Below are 18,707 nucleotides of genomic sequence, written 5' to 3' on the forward strand. Positions count from 1 at the left end.
GTAGGAGCTTCAGTTAACCGGGAATGCATTTAATGATGCATTTAATGATGGCAGGATGCAGATTATAGCTCAGACTTAAAGAAAATCTTTCCCTTTCAAATTCTCTTCCCTTTCAAATTCTCTTAAGTCTTATGGGACTTTATGGTTTGTAAATCATCTTCAAACTTCTCCAAAGGGTTGTAAAAAATACAACAAAACCCGTTAGTCCAGTGGTTTTTATTCTCGAAAGCACTATTCCAACGATCTTTTGTCTCAAAAGTTTCTCATCAACTACTATTATGCCTCATGGACTATTTTTTCAAAAATTGTATTGGCCTTTTCAAAGGACCAGTTTTTGGCTTTGTTGAGTCTCTGTTGTGCTTTTTATTTCATTGATTTCTTACCTTTATTATTTCCTTTCTTCTACTTTCTTTGGATTTATTGCGCTATCTAATTTTCTTTTAGCTTTTCTTCTTTCTAATATAAACACTGAAGGCCAAGCATTTTCCACTTGGGACTTTCATAGCAGAATCAAACAAATCTTATTATTTATTTAGGTATAATCTACATTTAATAAAATGCACAAATCTCAAGTGCTCAGTTTGATGAGTTTTGATTATTTTATACACCCATGTATCCATCAGCCCAAACAAAATATAAAACATTTCCATCACCTCAGAAAATTCTCTCATGCTCCTACAATACATAGTCTTTTGGCATCTGAATTCTAATTAGGATGTTTTTCAGATTCAGTAGTTTGTTTCTTTTTATTGCTGGATAGTATTACACTGTAAAGATAAAACCATGTTTTGTTTATCCATTCACCAGTTGGTGTACATTTGGATTATTTCCACTTTTTGGCTGTTAAGAATAAACCTGCTATGAACATTAGCATTCAAGTCTGTGTAGATATATGTTTTCATTTCTCTTTTTTTTTAATTTATTTGTTTGTTTTTAATTTTGACTGTGTTGGGTCTTCATTGCTGTGCGCGGGTTTTCTCTAGTTGCGGTGAGCGGGGGCTACTCTTTGTTGCAGTGCACGGACTTCTCATTGTTGCGGCTTGTTGCAGAGCACGGGCTCTAGGCGCACGGGCTTCAGTAGTTGTGGCACGTGAGCTCAGTAGTTGTGGCTCATGGGCTCTAGAGCACAGACTCAGTAGTTGTGGTGCATGGGCTTAGTTGCTCTGCAGCATGTGGGATCTTCCCAGGCCAGGGCTCGAACCCGTGTCCCCTGCATTGGCAGGTGGATTCTTAACCACTGTGCCACCAGGGAAGTCCGAGGTCTGTTTAATGTTGATTCTTAGAAATTTGTTGAGACTTCAGTTGTCACTTATATCTGGTCATTTTTTATAAATGCTCTATATGTAATAGAGAAGAATGAACAAAACTTTTTTATTGGTGAGTTTATCTTGTGGGTTTGCTGATCTTTATATATTTATGTCTTCAAATTTGGGGAATTTTCAGCCATTATTTCTTCAAATATTTTTCCTGTGCTAATCTCTTTCTGCTCTCCTGGGACTCCAGTGGTACAAATGGTAGACCTTTTGATATTTTTTTCACAGACCTGAAGTTCTGCTAAATTTCTTCAATTTTCTTTCTTTCCCTTTTTTGGATTGGATAATTTCTATTGATCTGTCTTCAAGCTCACTAACTCCTCTGTCATCTGTAATGGTTAATTTTGTGTGTCAACTTGGCTAGGTTATGGTACCCAGTGTTTGGTCAAAAACTGGTTTAGATATTCCTGTGAAGATATTTTAAAATATGTGATTAACATTTAATAAGCAGACTTTGAATAAAGCAGATTATCTCTATAATTGTGGGTGGGTCTTATCTAATCAGTTGAAGGCCTCAAGAGAAAAGACTGACCTTCCTTGAGGAAGAAAGAATTCTGCTTCCAGACTGCTTTTGGACTCAAGACTGCAACATCAATTTTTCCCTGGGTCTCCAGCCTGCTCTCCTGCCCTGAAGATTTTGGATTTGGCAGCCCCCACTATTGCCTTAAGCCAATTCCTTAAAATCAGTCAATCAAACCCTCTCTCTGTCTCTGTCTCTCTCTCTCTGTCTCACTCTCCATATATATATTCTCTTTATCACTGATGTTTTGCAGTTTGACTCCAATGTATCAAAAAAATGTACCCACAAGCTTCCAAAATGATCCCTAGAGGGCAGTGTTGTCCCCGTTGAGCCCATAGCACTTTTGAGACAATTGTTGTCTCTTTTGACTGAGGTTGCTTTTTGACCAGAGACTGGCTGGGTTGTAAGATCTGGGCTGTAGATCTCCAGTTTCTCATGGTCTCAAAGGCTAGACTAATCCCCTTTCTATAGACAAAATGACATGGATTCCAAAATTTTAAAGTAGGGGATGTACCTGCAATCCACATAATCCTCATTTTATATAAACATAATTCACTAGATGAGCTCAGTAGAAGTAGATATGTGATATATATATATATACACATATATACAATGAGGATTTTATACATATATATTTTATATATATGTATTACACATTTACTTCTATTGAGCTCATCCAGTGAATTTTTAATTTTGTATATTGTATTTTTATCATCTAAAACTTCCATTTGGTTAGTTTTTATAGTTTCTTTTTACTCTGCTGAGAACTATCTTTTCATTTATTTGAACGGTGTGTTTACCTCACAGAGCATAATTATAACAGCTTTAAAATCTTTGTTAATTTCAACATCTGCATCATTTTGGATTTGACATCTGTTGAACGTGTTTTCCTTTGGGAATTAGTCACATTTTTCTTAATTCTTTGTATGTCAAGTAATTTTGGATTGTATACTGGATATTTTGAACCTAAAATAAGAATCTGGGTCCTGTTAAAGTCCTCTGATGGATGAGATTTTTTTTTAAAGCAGGCAATCAACCTAGTTAGCTTCAGTCTACAAGTTCTTGCTCACCTTCTGTGCATAGTAGTCCCAGCGTCAGTTCAGTTTTCAAAGCCATTGCGCTGATACTTTGGGCTTATCCTACATATGCGCTCCTCAAAGGTTAGTTTGAGTGGTGTTTCATATAGTAGTTCAGTTCTCAAAGTCTTTGCTATGTTGCTTTGGGTCTGCCCCATGCATGCTCAGCTCAGAGGTGAGCCTGGAATTTCTGCTGGTTCATACACAGAATTAATGGATCCCCTTCTCCAGCTCACTCTTTTTTTTTTTTTTTTTTTTTTTAATTAATTAATTAATTTATTTAGTTTTGGCTGTGTTGGGCCTTCGTTTCTGTGCGAGGGCTTTCTATAGTTGCGGCAAGCGGGGGCCACTCTTCATCGCTGTGCGCAGGCCTCTCACTATCACGGCCTCTCTTGTTGCAGAGCACAGGCTCCAGACGCGCAGGCTCAGTAGTTGTGGCTCACGGGCCTAGTTGCTCTGCGGCATGTGGGATCTTCCCAGACCAGGGCCCGAACCCGTGTCCCCTGCATTGGCAGGCGGATTCTCAACCACTGCACCACCAGGGAAGCCCTCCAGCTCACTCTTTGTGATTCTTTCTACACTTTCCAGCTTTCGGGGGCACGTTTTCTCAGACCTCTGGCCAGAAGTATGGGGTTCCTTGGAGTTTTTCTCCTTGTACTGCCTACAGCAGCTCTGCTAGAGACTTCTCCTCTGACCAGTGTTGGGATAGAATGTAGATAAAAATTCGGTAAATCACCCCTGTATGAGTCACTTCAGGTTTTGACTTCCCTTCTCAATTCACCTTTGCTTACTTTTCAGGATTCTCAAGTAGTTACTTTTTGTGTTCTGTTTTTTCCCCAGAGATTTTAGTTGTTTGAAGTGGGAGAGATAGACTGTAGTGGGCTTAACTCTATCTTGACTGGCACCAGAAATCGGTACATCCACAATATTTCTTTTAGTGAGAGTCTGTGAGTGGTAAATTACTTCTTCGTATGTCTGTAAATATCTCTATTTTGCCTTTACAATGGTAATTTACCTAGGTATACAATCCTATGTCGCTAATAATTTCCCTTTTCACTTTGAAAATATCATTCCACTGTCTTCTGGTATCAGTTGATGGTTGATGCAAAGTCTGCTGATATTCTGATTTTCATTTCTTAGTGGTAATGCCTTTTTTCTCTTGTGGCTTTCAAGATTCCCTTTATCAAAGAAAAAGTACCCACAAACTTCTAAAATTCTCCCTAGAGGGCAGTATTGTCCCTGTTGAGCCCATAGCACTTTTGAGAAAACTGTCTCTTGACTGAGGTTGTTTGACCATAGACTGGCTGGGTTGTAAGATCTGGGCTGTAGATATCCAGTTTCTCATGGTCTCAAAGGCTAGACTAATTCCCTTTTTATAGACAAAATAACATGGATTCCAAAATTTCAAAGTAGGGGTTGTATCTGCAGACCACATAATCCTCATTTCTGGGTTTATAGCCTATTAATCCCTATTTCTTTCACTGATTCATGGAAATCTGCAGCTTTCACTTAAGGTTTTGGCTAGCTTCCTTCAGTCCTTAATTGCTTTGTATTTCTTTATTCCATTTAAGGTATTTAAATATATTTCAGACTAACTTAAAGCCACTTAAGGCCATCTCATTGGATCATTTGCCTCCCTTCCCCCAATTATCCATTCATTTATTTAACATTAATTGAGTTAATATGCCAGTTTCTATAGTAGACCAGGGGACAGAGGTAAATAAAACCCAGACCCTTTTCTCAGTGTTCCCTCAGGCTCCTCAATGCATTATTAATCCAGAGAGAAATTTCATGACGTAGAACAGTGTTTTAAGGAACATGTGAAGCTGTGCCAGAAAAGTCTTTGATTTAAATAACTTAGGGACTTCCCTGGTGGTGCCATGGTTAAGAATCCTCCTGCCAATGCAGGGGACATGGGTTCAAGCCCTGGTCCGGGAAGATCCCACATGCCGCGGAGCAACTGAGCCCGTGCGCCACAACTACTGAGCTGGCACTCTAGAGCTCGTGAGCCACAACTGCTGAGCCCACATGCCACAGTTGCTTAAGCCCACGCGCCTAGAGCCCGTGCTCCCCAACAAGAGAAGCCACTGCAGTGAGAAGCCTGCGCACTGCAACGAAGAGTAGCCACTGCTCGCCACAACTAGAGAAAGCCCGCGTGCAGCAATGAAGACCCAACACAACCGTAAATAAATAAATTAATTAATTTTTTAAAAACGTGTATTAAATAACTTAATCTGTTTCTTAGTGGGTGTGATAATTTTTATCAGGAGAAACTTGTTCCTCAAGCTTCTATAAAGCCAGTCCTGCTACTTTCTATAAAATACATTACAGTAGGACTTCCCTGGTGGCACAGTGGTTGAGAGTCTGCCTGCCAATGCAGGGGACACGGATTCGAGCCCTGGTCTGGGAAGATCCCACATGCCATGGAGCAACTAGGCCCGTGAGCCACAACTACTGAGCCTGCGCGTCTGGAGCTTGTGCTCCACAACAAGAGAGGCCCGCGCACCGCGATGAAGAGTGGCCCCCGCTTGCCGCAACTGGAGAAAGCCCGTGCACAGAAACGAAGACCCAACACAGCCAAAAATAAATAAATAAATAAATAAATAAATAAATAAATAAATAAAAATACATTACAGTAATATTTATTGATCCATGTGCAGGGTGGTTGTGAGATATTTTACAATATTTACTGTCAAGTCTCATTCAGCAGAGAAATTGTTACTGGAAATAGTACTTTTGGGAAATGTTTTGTCAGGCTGAATTATTTGTTCTATAACATCTTGTGTTGAACCTGAAAGTATTAATAGACAAGTATTCAAAATGAATCTGAGTTTCTTCTTTCATCAATATTAATAATACCATTTCAAGTGGACGTTTGACAACATTTAATTTTTGAGTAGAAATAATAGAAATATAAATGTACTTGTATAATTTTGAAAATTAAATATTTGTTACCAAATATTCAAAAAAAAGGTTGTGAGGACTTCTCTGGCCGTGCAGTGGTTAAGACTCTGTGCTTCCACTGCAGGGGACATGGGTTCAATCCCTGGTTGGGGAACTAAGATCCCTGCATGCACGTGGTGCAGCCAAAAAAAAAAAAAAAATCAAAAAACAAAACAAAACAAAACCAAAGAAGTTGATGGTTTAGGTTAGGGACATCTTTATTCATCATAAGTGGTTGTTCAGAGCTTGGACTTTGAATTTCTGTTTAATATGCTAATTAAAAATATGAAGAATCAAAGTGTATTTAACTGTTAAAAAAATTTTTGAAGCATAGATGTGCCTTGTTTGGGGAAATAGCTATTGTTAGTGAGAAGCAAATAATTTGTATGATAATTTTGCCTAAATCAAATTTCTGTTAATTGAATGCTATTCCAAAAATTTATTAGAGAAACTTATACATGAACAAATTTGTTTTAAACCATGAAGTACTATATTAACAGGAAATATTACAGTTTGTAATAACAATTTAAAGGAATCCTAGGGCTAAAAGTATTATGAAGTGATTTCATAGACTTAGTTTACTTAAATGAGCAAGGCCATAAGAGAAAAAAATATGAATGAATAAATGTTCCCATTCAAAGAGAGGAAGAATGGAAAAATAGAAAGGAGAGGAGATCCCTCATTTTCAGTTTTTCATTCACAATTTGGTGTGCAGTCCTCCAGGGGATAGGACCAGTAGTTCCATTATTGGTAAAAATATTAGGATAAAATCCAAGAAATTGAAGAAAACATTGTAATATTAAAATGGAATTGAAAATATTCATGTAAATCCATCATTAAATAGTGTACTAGTTATCTATTGCTACATAGCAATATTTCCACACACTTAGAGGCTTAACACAAGACATTTATTATATCACACTTTCTGTGGGTCAGATGTCTGGGCATAGCTTAACTAGACGCTCTGCTTCAGGGACTAACAAAGCTTCAGTCGAGGTATCAGCCGAGGCTGTGGTCACATCTGCTTCCAAGCTCACATGGTTGTTGGCAGGTTTATTCATTCCTTGCAGGCTGCTGAATTGAAGGCCTCAGTTTCTTGCTGGCTGTCAGCCAGAGGCTGCTCTTAGTTCCTTGCCAAATGGCCTTCTCCATAGGCAGCTTACAACATGGCAGTTGTCTTCTTTAAAGCCAGCAAGGGAGATAGTCTCCTTGTAAGGCTGGCATTAATCATACATACTATAATCATATATATTTGTGTGTGTGTGTATGTGTGTAATCATGTGCATCCTGTCACCTTTGGCATATACTACTGACTAGAAGAAAGTCATAGTTCTTCCCACTTTCAGGAGGAGGGGAGCACACAAAAGTATGAACACCAGAAGACAGGGCTCATGGGGGCCACCCTAAAGTCTGTCTGCCACAATATGTGTATTTTTTTTTTAGCTCTGTCCATTGAAATGACCTAAAAGCAACGTCACCTCAGTAATAACGAACACCCCCTCGTGCTCAGGTTGTGGCTTCCGAAAAGCCATTCTGCCTTAAAGGGAAGCTGAGTGCTTTTGGAGAAATAGTTTATTCCAGGGCTGGGACACGGAAAGTACAAGGAGAGCTAGGGACATTTTGTTGTGCTAGAAATCCATAAAGTTCTTGAAGATCAATGGGGTTATGTTCCACTGGCCACAGCCATGACATTTAGAACATTGTAAAGACTAATGGTGGCAATTAATTGAAACAAACGGATTCTATGAAAACCCGTGATTTGATAATGATGTTCAAAATAGAGAAAGTCTGAAAAATTTTATTTGTCACCATTTGAGGCAGCTATTAAATCAACTGCTTACTATGAAAATTGGTAGTTAATAGTAAAGAAGTAAGCCTCTTATCCTGCCTTTTCAGTAGAATCTGTGTTTCAGGTAACCATATATCTCCAGTTGATGAGGGAAGCTCTACTTCACAGATGAATGCCAATTAGTAAATGTAGACGAGATGATAGATTTTGAAAAACATCACAAACTTTAATGAAATTATCAGGATCACTATCATCATCATAATGGTTATCAACTGGTGTTAAAATGAATGGATGGCATTGGATGTTTTTAAAATGCAAAAGTGAAATGGTCACCTCCTAGTTTCAGGGCAAAAATATAATTGTAAAATGGAGGGATTACGCAGTCATCACTTTAATCGAGTAATCAATCTTAAGATTATTAATGGATTAACCATATATTATGTGTTTCCTCTGATGCAATTCAATATGAATACCCATCACCTATAAAATATTCTAACCAAAAATGTTTAATAAGACTGTTACAGAAAATAACAAATAGAAGAACAAACTAAATAGCACCAAGAGGTAGCAACTAAACAAACCCAGAAGGTGGTATATCCTCAGAACAACTGTAGGACCATCTCTCCAATAGTCAACACTATAACGAAAGGTACCTAATAATTATATGCTATGGGTGGTCCTTGAACAGATCATGATTGGACCAAACAACTGATAAGGACATTTTTGTGTTATTTGGGAAATTTTTAATATAGTCTAGGTATTTGATGAAATGGAAAGACAGAGTTTGTTGACTTAAAAAAAGCAGGTTATAAAATAGCATGTACACTGTGATCCATTCTTGTAAAAAATACATACACACACACATATAATAGTATAGGAAAAGATCTCGAAGTACAGGTACTAAGGTGTTAACAATGGTGGATCTCTGTTTTGGTTGGCGGGGGAGGGGTTGTTTATGAATTTCCTATTGTTGCTGAAACAAATTACCACAGATGAGTAGCTTAAAACAATACAAATTTATTCTCTCACAGGTTTGGAGGCCAGAAGTATAAAATGAGTCTTATGGGACTAAAATCAAGGTGTCTGCGAGGCTGGTTCCTTTTGGAGTCTCAAGGGGAGAATCCATTCCTTGCCTCTTCCAGCTTCTAGAGGCTCCTAGAATTCCGTGGCTCTGACTGCACATCACTCAGTATCTGTTTCTATCATCACATCACCTTCTCTGCCTTCTGATCCTCCTGCTTCCCTTTTATAAGAACCCTTGTGATTACATTGGGCCCACATGGATCATCCAGGATCATCTCTCCATCAAGATCCTTCACTTAGGGACTTCCCTGGTGGCACTCAGTGCAGGGGGCCCGGGTTTGATCCCTGGTCAGGGAAATAGATCCCACATGCATGCTGCAACTAAGAGTTTGCATGCCACATCTAAGGAGCCCACGAGCCACAACTAAGGAGCCCATCTGCTGCAACTAAGATCTGGTGCAACCAAATGATAAATAAATAAATAAATACATAAATAATAATAATAAAAAAAGATTGGAACTTCCCTGGTGGCGCAGTGGTTAAGAATCCATCTGCCAATGCAGGGGACACAGGTTCGATCCCTGGACCGGGAAGATCCCACATGCCACGGAGCAACTAAGCCCATGTGCCACAACTACTGAGCCTGCGCTCTAGAGCACGCAAGCCACAACTACTGAGCCTGCGTACCACAACTACTGAAGCCCGTGCGCCCTAGAGCCAATGCACTGCAACTACTGAGCCTGCATGTTGCAACTACTGAAGCCTGCACGTCTAGAGCCCGTGTTCTGCAACAAGAGAAGCCACCACAATGAGAAGCCCGCACACCGGGCTGCACCCAACACAGCCAAAAAGAAAGAAATAAAATATACATAAATTTATTTTAAAAAATTTATAAAAAGATCCTTCACTTAATCACATCTTTAAAGATTTATTGGAGGGAGGAACCAAGATGGCAGAGTAGAAGGACGTGCTCTCACTCCCTCTTGTGAGAACACCAGAATCACAACTAGCTGCTGGACAATCATCGACAGGAAGACACTGGAACTCACCGAAAAAGGTACCCCACATCCAAAGACAAAGGAGAAGCCACAATGAGATGGTAGGAGGGGCGCAGTCACAGTAAAATCAAATCCCATAACTGCTGGGTGGGTCACTCACAGACTGGAGAACACTTATACCACAGAAGTCCACCCACTGGCGTGAAGGTTCTGAGCCCCACATAGGGCTTCCCAACCTGGGGGTCCAGCAATGGGAGGAGGAATTCCTAGAGAATCAGACTTTGAAGGCTAGTGGGATTTGATTGCAGGACTTGGACAGGACTGGGGGAAACAGAGACTCCACTCTTGGAGGGCACACACAAAGTAGTGTGTGCATTGGGACCCAGGGGAAGGAGCGGTGACCCCAGGGGAGACTGAACTAGACCTCCCTGCTAGTGTTGGAGGGTCTCCTGCAGAGGTGGGGGGTGGCTCTGTTTCACCATGGGGACAAGGACACTGGCAGCAGAAGTTCTGGGAAGTACTCCGGGGCGTGAGCCCTCCCAGAGTCTGCCATCAGCCTCACCAAAGAGCCCGGGTAGGCTCCAGTGTTGGGTCGCCTCAGGCCAAACAACCAACAGGGAGGGAACCCAGCCCCACCCATCAGCAGACAAGCGGATTAAAGTTTTACTGAGCTCTGCCCACCAGAGCAACAGTCAGATCTACCCACCACCAGTCCCTCCCATCAGGAAACTTACACAAGCCTCTTAGATAGCCTCAACCACCAGAGGGCAGACAGCAGAAGCAAGAAGAACTACAATCTTGCAGCCTGTGGAACAAAAACCACATTCACAGAAAGACAGACAAGATGAAAAGGCAGAGGGCTATGTACCAGATGAAGGAACAAGATAAAACCCCAGAAAAACTAAATGAGGTGGATATAGGCGATCTTCCAGAAAAAGAATTCAGAATAATGATAGTGAAGATGATCCAGGACCTCGGAAAAAGAATGGAGGCAAAGATCGAGAAGATGCAAGAAATATTTAACAAAGACCTAGAAGAATTAAAGAACAAACAGAGATGAAAAATACAATAACTGAAATGAAAACTACACTAGAAGGAGTCAATAGCAGAATAACTGAGGCAGAAGAACGGATAAGTGACCTGGAGGACAGAATGGTGGAATTCACTGCTGTGGAACAGAATAAAGAAAAAAGAATGAAAACAAATGAACACAGCCTAAGAGACCTCTGGGACAACATGAAACGCAACAACATTCACATTATAGGGGTCCCAGAAGGAGAAGAGAGACAGAAAGGACCACAGAAAATATGTGAAGACATTATAGTCGAAAACTTCCCTAACATGGGAAAGGAAATAGCCACCCAAGTCCAGGAAGCGCAGCAAGTCCCATATAGAATAAACCCAAGGAGAAACATGCCGAGACACATAGTAATCAAATTGGCAAAAATTAAAGACAAAGAAAAATTATTGCAAGCGGCAAGGGAAAAACGACAAATAACATACAAGGGAACTCCCATAAGGTTAACAGCTGATTTCTCAGCAGAAACTCTACAAGCCAGAGGGAGTGTCATGATATACTTAAAGTGATGAAAGGGAAGAACCTACAACCAAGATTACTCTACCCAGCAAGGATCTCATTCAGATTCGATGGAGAAATCAAAAGCTTTACAGACAAGCAAAAGCTAAGAAAATTCAGCACCACCAAACCAGCTCTACAACAAATGCTAAAGGAACTTCTCTAAGTGGGAAACACAAGAGAAGAAAAGAACCTACAAAAACAAACACCCAAAAAAAGAAAAAGAAAAAAAAACCCCAAAAAAACCAAAACAAATACAATTAAGAAAATGGTCATAGGAACATACATATCGATAATTACCTTAAACGTGAATGGATTAAATGGTCCAACCAAAAGACACAGGCTTGCTGAATGGATACAAAAACAAGACCCATATATATGCTGTCTACAAGAGACCCACTTCAGACCTAGGGACACATACAGACTGAAAGTGAGGGGATGGAAAAAGATATTCCATGCAAATGGAAATCAAAAGAAAGCTGGAGTAGCAATACTCATATCAGATAAAATAAACCTTAAAATAAAGAATGTCACAAGGACAAGGAAGGACACTACATAATGATCGAGGGATCAATCCAAGAAGAAGGTATAACAATTATAAATATATATGCACCCAACAGGAGCACCTCAATACATAAGGCAACTGCTAACAACTATAAAAGAGGAAATCAACAGTATCACAATAATAGTGGGGGACTTTAACACCTCACTTACACCAATGGACAGATCATCCAAACAGAAAATTAATAAGGAAACAGAAGCTTTAAATGACACAATAGACCAGATAGATTTAATTGATATTTATAGGACAGTCCATCCAAAAACAGCAGATTACACGTTCTTCTCAAGTGCGCATGGAACATTCTCCAGGATAGATCACATCTTGGGTCACAAATCAAGCCTCAGTAAATTTAAGAAAATTGAAATCATATCAAGCATCTTTTCTGACCACGACGCTATGAGATTAGAAATGAATTACAGGGAAAAAAACTTAAAAAACACAAACACATGGAGGCTAAACAATACGTTACTAAATCACCAAGAGGTCACTGAAGAAATCAAAGAGGAAATCAAAAAATACCTAGAGACAAATGACAATGAAAACACGATGATCCAAAACCTATGGGATGCAGCAAAAGCAGTTCTAAGAGGGAAGTTTATAGCTTTACAAGCCTACCTCAAGAAAGTAGAAAAATCTCAAACAATCTAACCTTACACCTAAAGGAACTAGAGAAAGAAGAACAAACAAAACCCAAAGTTAGCAGAAGGAAAGAAATCATAACGAACAGAGCAGAAATAAATGAAATAGAAACAAAGAAAACAATAGCAAAGATCAATAAAACTAAAAGCTGGTTCTTTGAGAAGATAAACAAAATTGATAAACCATTAGCTAGACTTGTCAAGAAAAAGAGGGAGAGGACTCAAATCAATAAAATTAGAAAAGAAAAAGGAGAAGTTACAAGAGACACTGCAGAAATACAAAGCATCCTAAGAGACTACTACAAGCAACTCTATGCCAATAAAATGGACAACCTGGAAGAAATGGACAAATTCTTAGAAGGGTATAACCTTCCAAGACTAAACCAGGAAGAAATAGAAAATATGAACAGAACAATCACAAATAATGAAATTGAAACTGTGATTAAAAATCTTCCAACAAACAGAAGTCCAGGACCAGATGGCTTCACAGGTGAATTCTATCAAACATTTAGAGAAGAGCTAACACCCATCCTTCTCAAACTCTACCAAAAAATTGTAGAGGAAGGAACACTCCCAAACTCATTCTATGAGGTCACCATCACCCTGATACCAAAACCAGACAAAGATACTACATAAAAAGAAAATTACAGACCAATATCACTCATGAATATAGATGCAAAAATCCTCAACAAAATACTAGCAAACAGAATCCAACAACACATTAGGAGGATCATACACCATGATCAAGTGGGATTTATCCCAGGGATGCAAGCATTCTTCAATATATGCAAATCAGTCAATGTGATACACCATATTAACAAATTGAAAAGGAAAAACCATATGATCATCTCAATAGATGCAGAAAAAGCTTTTGACAAAATTCAACACCCATTTATGACAAAAACTCTCCAGAAAGTGGGCATAGAGGGAACCTACCTCAACACAATAAAGGCCATATACGACAAACCCACAGCAAACATCATTCTCAATGGTGAAAAACTGAAAGCATTTCCTGTAAGATCAGGAACAAGACAAGGATGTCCACTCTCGCCCCTATTATTCAACACAGTTTTGGAAGTCCTAGCCACGGCAATCAGAGAAGAAAAAGAAATAAAAGGAATACAAGTTGGAAAAGAAGAAGTAAAACTGTCACTTTTTGCAGATGACATGATACTATACATAGAGAATCCTAAAGATGCCACCAGAAAACTACTAGAGCTAATCAATGAATTTAGTAAAGTTGCAGGATACAAAATTAATGCACAGAAATCTCTTGCATTCCTATACACTAATGATGAAAAATCTGAAAGGGAAATTAAGGAAACACTCCCATTATACCATTGCAACAAAAAGAATAAAATACCTAGGAATAAACCTACCTAGGGAGACAAAAGACCTGTATGCAGAAAACTATAAGACACTGATGAAAGAAATTAAAGATAACAGAGATGGAGAGATATACCATGTTCTTGGATTGGAAGAATCAATTCTGTGAAAATGACTATACTACCCAAAGCAACCTACAGATTCAATGCAATCCCTATCAAATTACCAATGGCACTTTTTACGGAACTAGAACGAAGAATCTTAAAATTTGTATGGAGACACAAAAGACCCCGAATAGCCAAAGCAGTCTTGAAGGAAAAAAACGGAGCTGGAGGAATCAGACTCCCTGACTTCAGAGTATACTACAAAGCTACAGTAGTCAAGGCAATATTGTACTGGCACAAAAACAGAAATATAGATCAATGGAACAGGATAGAAAGCCCAGAGATAAACCCATGCACCTATGGTCAACTAATCTATGACAAAGGAGACAAGGATATACAATGGAGAAAAGACAGTCTCTTCAATAAGTGGTGCTGGGAAAACTGGACAGCTACATGTAAAAGAATGAAATTAGAACATTTCCTAACACCATACACAAAAATAAGCTCAAAATGGATTCGAGACCTAAATGTAAGACTGGACACTATAAAACTCTTAGAGGAAAACATAGGAAGAACACTCTATGACATAAATCACAGCAAGATCTTTTTTGATCCACCTCCTAGAGTAATGGAAATATAAACAAAAATAAACAAATGGAACCTAATGAAACTTCAAAGCTTTTGCACAGCAAAGGAAACCATAAACAAGACGAAAAGACAACCCTCAGAATGGGAGAAAATATTTGCAAACGAATCAACAGACAAAGGATTAATCTCCAAAATATATAAACAGCTCATGCAGCTCAATATTAAAGAAACAAACAACCCAATCAAAAAGTGGGCAGAAGACCTAAATAGACATGTCTCCAAAGAAGACATACAGATGGCCAAGAAACACATGAAAAGCTGCTCAACATCACTAATTATTAGAGAAATGCAAATCAAAACTACAATGAGGTATCACCTCACACCAGTTAGAATGGGCATCATCAGAAAATCTACAAACAACAAATGCTGGAGAGGGTGTGGAGAAAAGGGAACCTTCTTGCACTGTTGGTGGGAATGTAAATTGATACAGCCACTATGGAGACCTGTATGGAGGTTCCTTAAAAAACTAAAAATAGAATTACCATATGATCCAGCAATCCCACTACTGGGCATATGCCCAGAGAAAACCATTATTCAAAAAGACACATGCACCCCAATGTTCATTGCAGCACTATTTACAGTAGCCAGGTCATGGAAGCAACCTAAATGCCCATTGACAGACGAACGGATTAAGAAGATGTGGTACATATATACAATGGAATATTACTCAGCCATAAAAAGGAACGAAATTGAGTCATTTGTTGAGACGTGGATGGATCTAGAGACTGTCATACAGAGTGAAGTAAGTCAGAAAGAGAAAAACAAATATCGTATATTAACGCATGTATGTGGCACCTACAAAAACGGTACAGATGAACCGGTTTGCAGGGCAGAATTTGAGACACAGATGTAGAGAAGAAACGTATGGACATCAAGGGGGGAAAGCCGCGGTGGGCTGGGGTTGGTGGTGTGATGAATTGGGCGATCTGGATTGAGATGTATACACTGATGTGTATAAAATTGAGACTAATAAGAACCTGCTGTATAAAAAAATAAATAAAATTCAAAAAAAAGATTAATTAATTAATTATTTTATTTCTTTTTGGCTGCGTTGGGTCTTTGTTGTGGCGCCCGAGATCTTCGTTGAGGCACGTGGGATCTTTCATTGTGGCACGTGGGCTCTTCGTTGTGGTGTGCGGGCTTCTCTCTAGTTGTGGCATGTGGGATTCTCTCTAATTGTGGTGTGTGGGCTCTCTAGTTGTGGTGCATGGCTTCCAGAGCGCATGGGCTCTGTAGTTTGCGGCACGCGTGCTCTAGATGAGGCACAAGAGCTCAGCAGTTGTGGCGTGTGGGCTTAGTTGCCCTGCGGCATGTGGGAACTTAGTTTCCTCACCAGGGATAGAACACACATCCCCTGCGTTGGAAGGTGGATTCTTTACCACTGGACCACCGTGGGAGTCCCTAGTCACATCTTTAGAATCCCTTTTGCCATGTAAATGGTTCCAGGGATTAGGTCATGGACATCTTTGAGGGGGGCCATTATTCTGTCTACCACAGAATATTATGTTTTTACTTTTAATTTTTGTGTCTATTTTATAATTTTATATAATGTGTATGTGTTACCTAAAATGTGTAAGTTAAAACTAGAAAAATGTTATAGTTTAATTTCAAGTGACATGAAATGTGGTTATTTATGAACTTTACCTGGCTCCATGTGAAGCTTGAGCTTCGCATCCAGTTATTTTCTTACTTTTTATTTATATTAAATCATAAAATTCAAATTCAAAGTATGTTGCTAGAAATGGCAGCAAGTGTTTGGTAGCTGGGTCAGAGACTTTTGTATATTGGATTGAACAAGGACCCATGAATTGAAAAGTCATTTCTTCCATTTATTGTCTCCCCCAGCCGCTAAGGGGATGAAGTATCAGACTCAAATTCTGTAAGGATGAATGTTTCACCTTAGGAGAGTGGGTCTCACTGGGGGCAGTACCACCAAGGGTATGCTTTGAAAACACGTGGGGCTATTTTTGTTGTTACAGTGATTGACAGGAATCCCCTGGCAGGAATCTCCTGGCAGGAATCTCCTGGCAGTTAGAGGGCAGGGGCCAAGAATGTCATATGTTCTTCAATGCATGTGACATTCACAGGGATGAACTTTTCTACACCTTACATAATTTTCAAATGTCGCTCTAGCCAGTCGTGTGTATCAGAAACCTATCTGTGATTGTCTCAGCCTAAGCCTAACCTCATTTTACATGTAAAGTCAAAGTACTTTTTTCTTTTTCTAAAATTTACTTTTAAAAATATGAGATGCTTCCACAAATGTGCATGTCATTCTGGTTCAGGGGCCATGCTAATCTTCTCTGTATAATTCCAATTTTAGTATATTGCTGCTGAAGCGAGCATAACTCAAAGTATTTTCTGAACAGTTTTAATATCCTGGAATTTTCCAGGAACGGAACTACTGTGTAAATTGAAAGGAGTGTGTGTTGTTTTGTTTGGAATGTTACCAAGAATGGTTTAATGTTTTAGAAAATCACACCAATGACATCAATGCCATTTATGGGCTGTGCTGGATATCTTCCATTTGCCCTTCGAGATTCACTCCGCCCTCTCTACCTCCCCTGGCCCTGGGAAGGGATTGTATCAACAGGTTTCCTAGCCCTCTAGCTTCTGGGTGGGTTCACTCATTGGAAAGCATGAGCAGGAGATCTGGAAGGTAAAAGGAGAGCGAGGTATGCTACTTGAAATGACCGTCAGGAACTAGGTGTTATCTGATCCATGGAAACATAAAGTTGGATGTGACAGCGGTATTCTGTTTGAAAATGATAACGTTATATATACGATTGAGTCCAAGCTAGTCAGAAGGCACAAGTAAACTGCCTGAAGAGGTGTTTTCAACTCCTACGGTACTTGCTCCTACCGATTTACTTCTCACTTAATCCACATTTATGGCTTCCCAGAGAGTTCTCTATGACTGGTTAACAGAGAAAAAGCACAGGCCTGGATTTTGCACAGTTTGCTGGAACCAGCTAAAGGCAGGAGGTAGCTGCATTCTAGCCTCTATTTTACCACTGAAAAATAGTGGTAAAAGAAAATATTCTAGGGACAAAACTTTGGGCAGTACATCTTATTGTTCACTTCATGTGGAAGGAGAGATGGCCTCTTTTCTCTCTGGGTATAATATTATTGGGAGATACAATCTGACACAGCCCAGAGTGTCCCTGCTTGTTCTTGTTTTATATGCCAAGAATGCAAGGCCCTGACCACTTTACCTGGCTCATTTCTCAGGGCTGTGTTTGCAGGGAGCTGTCTTGAGGGATGAGGTGATATTTCCTTCTGGGATAAAGAGCAGGCTTGCTGTAAAAGATGTGAATTTCCCAAGGCCAATATCCTTCGGCTGCGATGCAGACGTGCATTGTGTACACCTGGCCCCTCTGCACGGCCCCCTGTTGGACCTGGGGGTGTGGGGAAGCCACAGAAATATGCTGATGGCGCTCGCACTGCTTACTGTGCTGCTGGCGTCCAGGACATAGTAACAGGCTAACTTGTGAGCTTGTAAGTAGGAGAAAATCCCATACGCTGACAAATATCTGTTACACACTTTGAGGTTGGTTTTACAAGCCTTTTGCATATTACATGACTTGAACCTGATTTCACATTGAGGAGTGCAACTCAGAGTTCTTCCTCTGTAGTTTTGGTCCCTTAAGGAAAAATATTGCCACTTTTATGTTTGAATGGCTTATTTTTTTTCTCTATTCAGGCAAAACTCCCCTGGCAGAAGTGTCACTGCATATCTGTTGGAAAAAACAGGTAAATTTTAATGACTTCATGAAACTATTTGACAAAGTTTCATAGCAAAACAATACTAAGGACTAGGGGTGGGTAACATTACATGCTCCTATTCCAGTTGTTTGTAATTCTATTTTGCCCCTTTCCTTTCCATAGTAAGTTTTAATCTTCTTAGAACTGTCCTTATTTCTCACAGTTCTAAATAATGGAATTTCATCATTTAGTCTGAAAAACCACAGGCCCTTCCTGATTGCTGGTGTAAGAAATCCCAGCAACAGAATAAGAAGATGATATTCTGGTTTCTTAAAATGTCCTTGATAATGTTATTTCTAACAAAGGGGACTTGTAAGACATCTGGAACTGAGAACTTATGGCTTGTTCTGTGAATGTAACCTTGGCCTTAAAAAGCCTGTAATTCTTTTTGTTTCTGTTATTTAGTACTATGTTTCCCTGGTAATG

The 18,707-nt window shown here is 39.5% G+C and overlaps 1 non-coding gene across 1 annotated transcript; it reads right to left on the reverse strand.

Moving 5' to 3' along the window:
• Nucleotides 1-16,755: 16,755 nt before the first annotated feature.
• LOC137757588 (U6 spliceosomal RNA) lies at nucleotides 16,756-16,861 on the reverse strand. The gene has a single exon (XR_011072426.1). It is a non-coding gene; the product is annotated as a U6 spliceosomal RNA (small nuclear RNA).
• Between the last annotated feature and the right edge of the window lie 1,846 nt (nucleotides 16,862-18,707).

Source organism: Eschrichtius robustus, chromosome X, assembly GCF_028021215.1.
Source record: "Eschrichtius robustus isolate mEscRob2 chromosome X, mEscRob2.pri, whole genome shotgun sequence".
NCBI lineage: Eukaryota > Metazoa > Chordata > Mammalia > Artiodactyla > Eschrichtiidae > Eschrichtius > Eschrichtius robustus.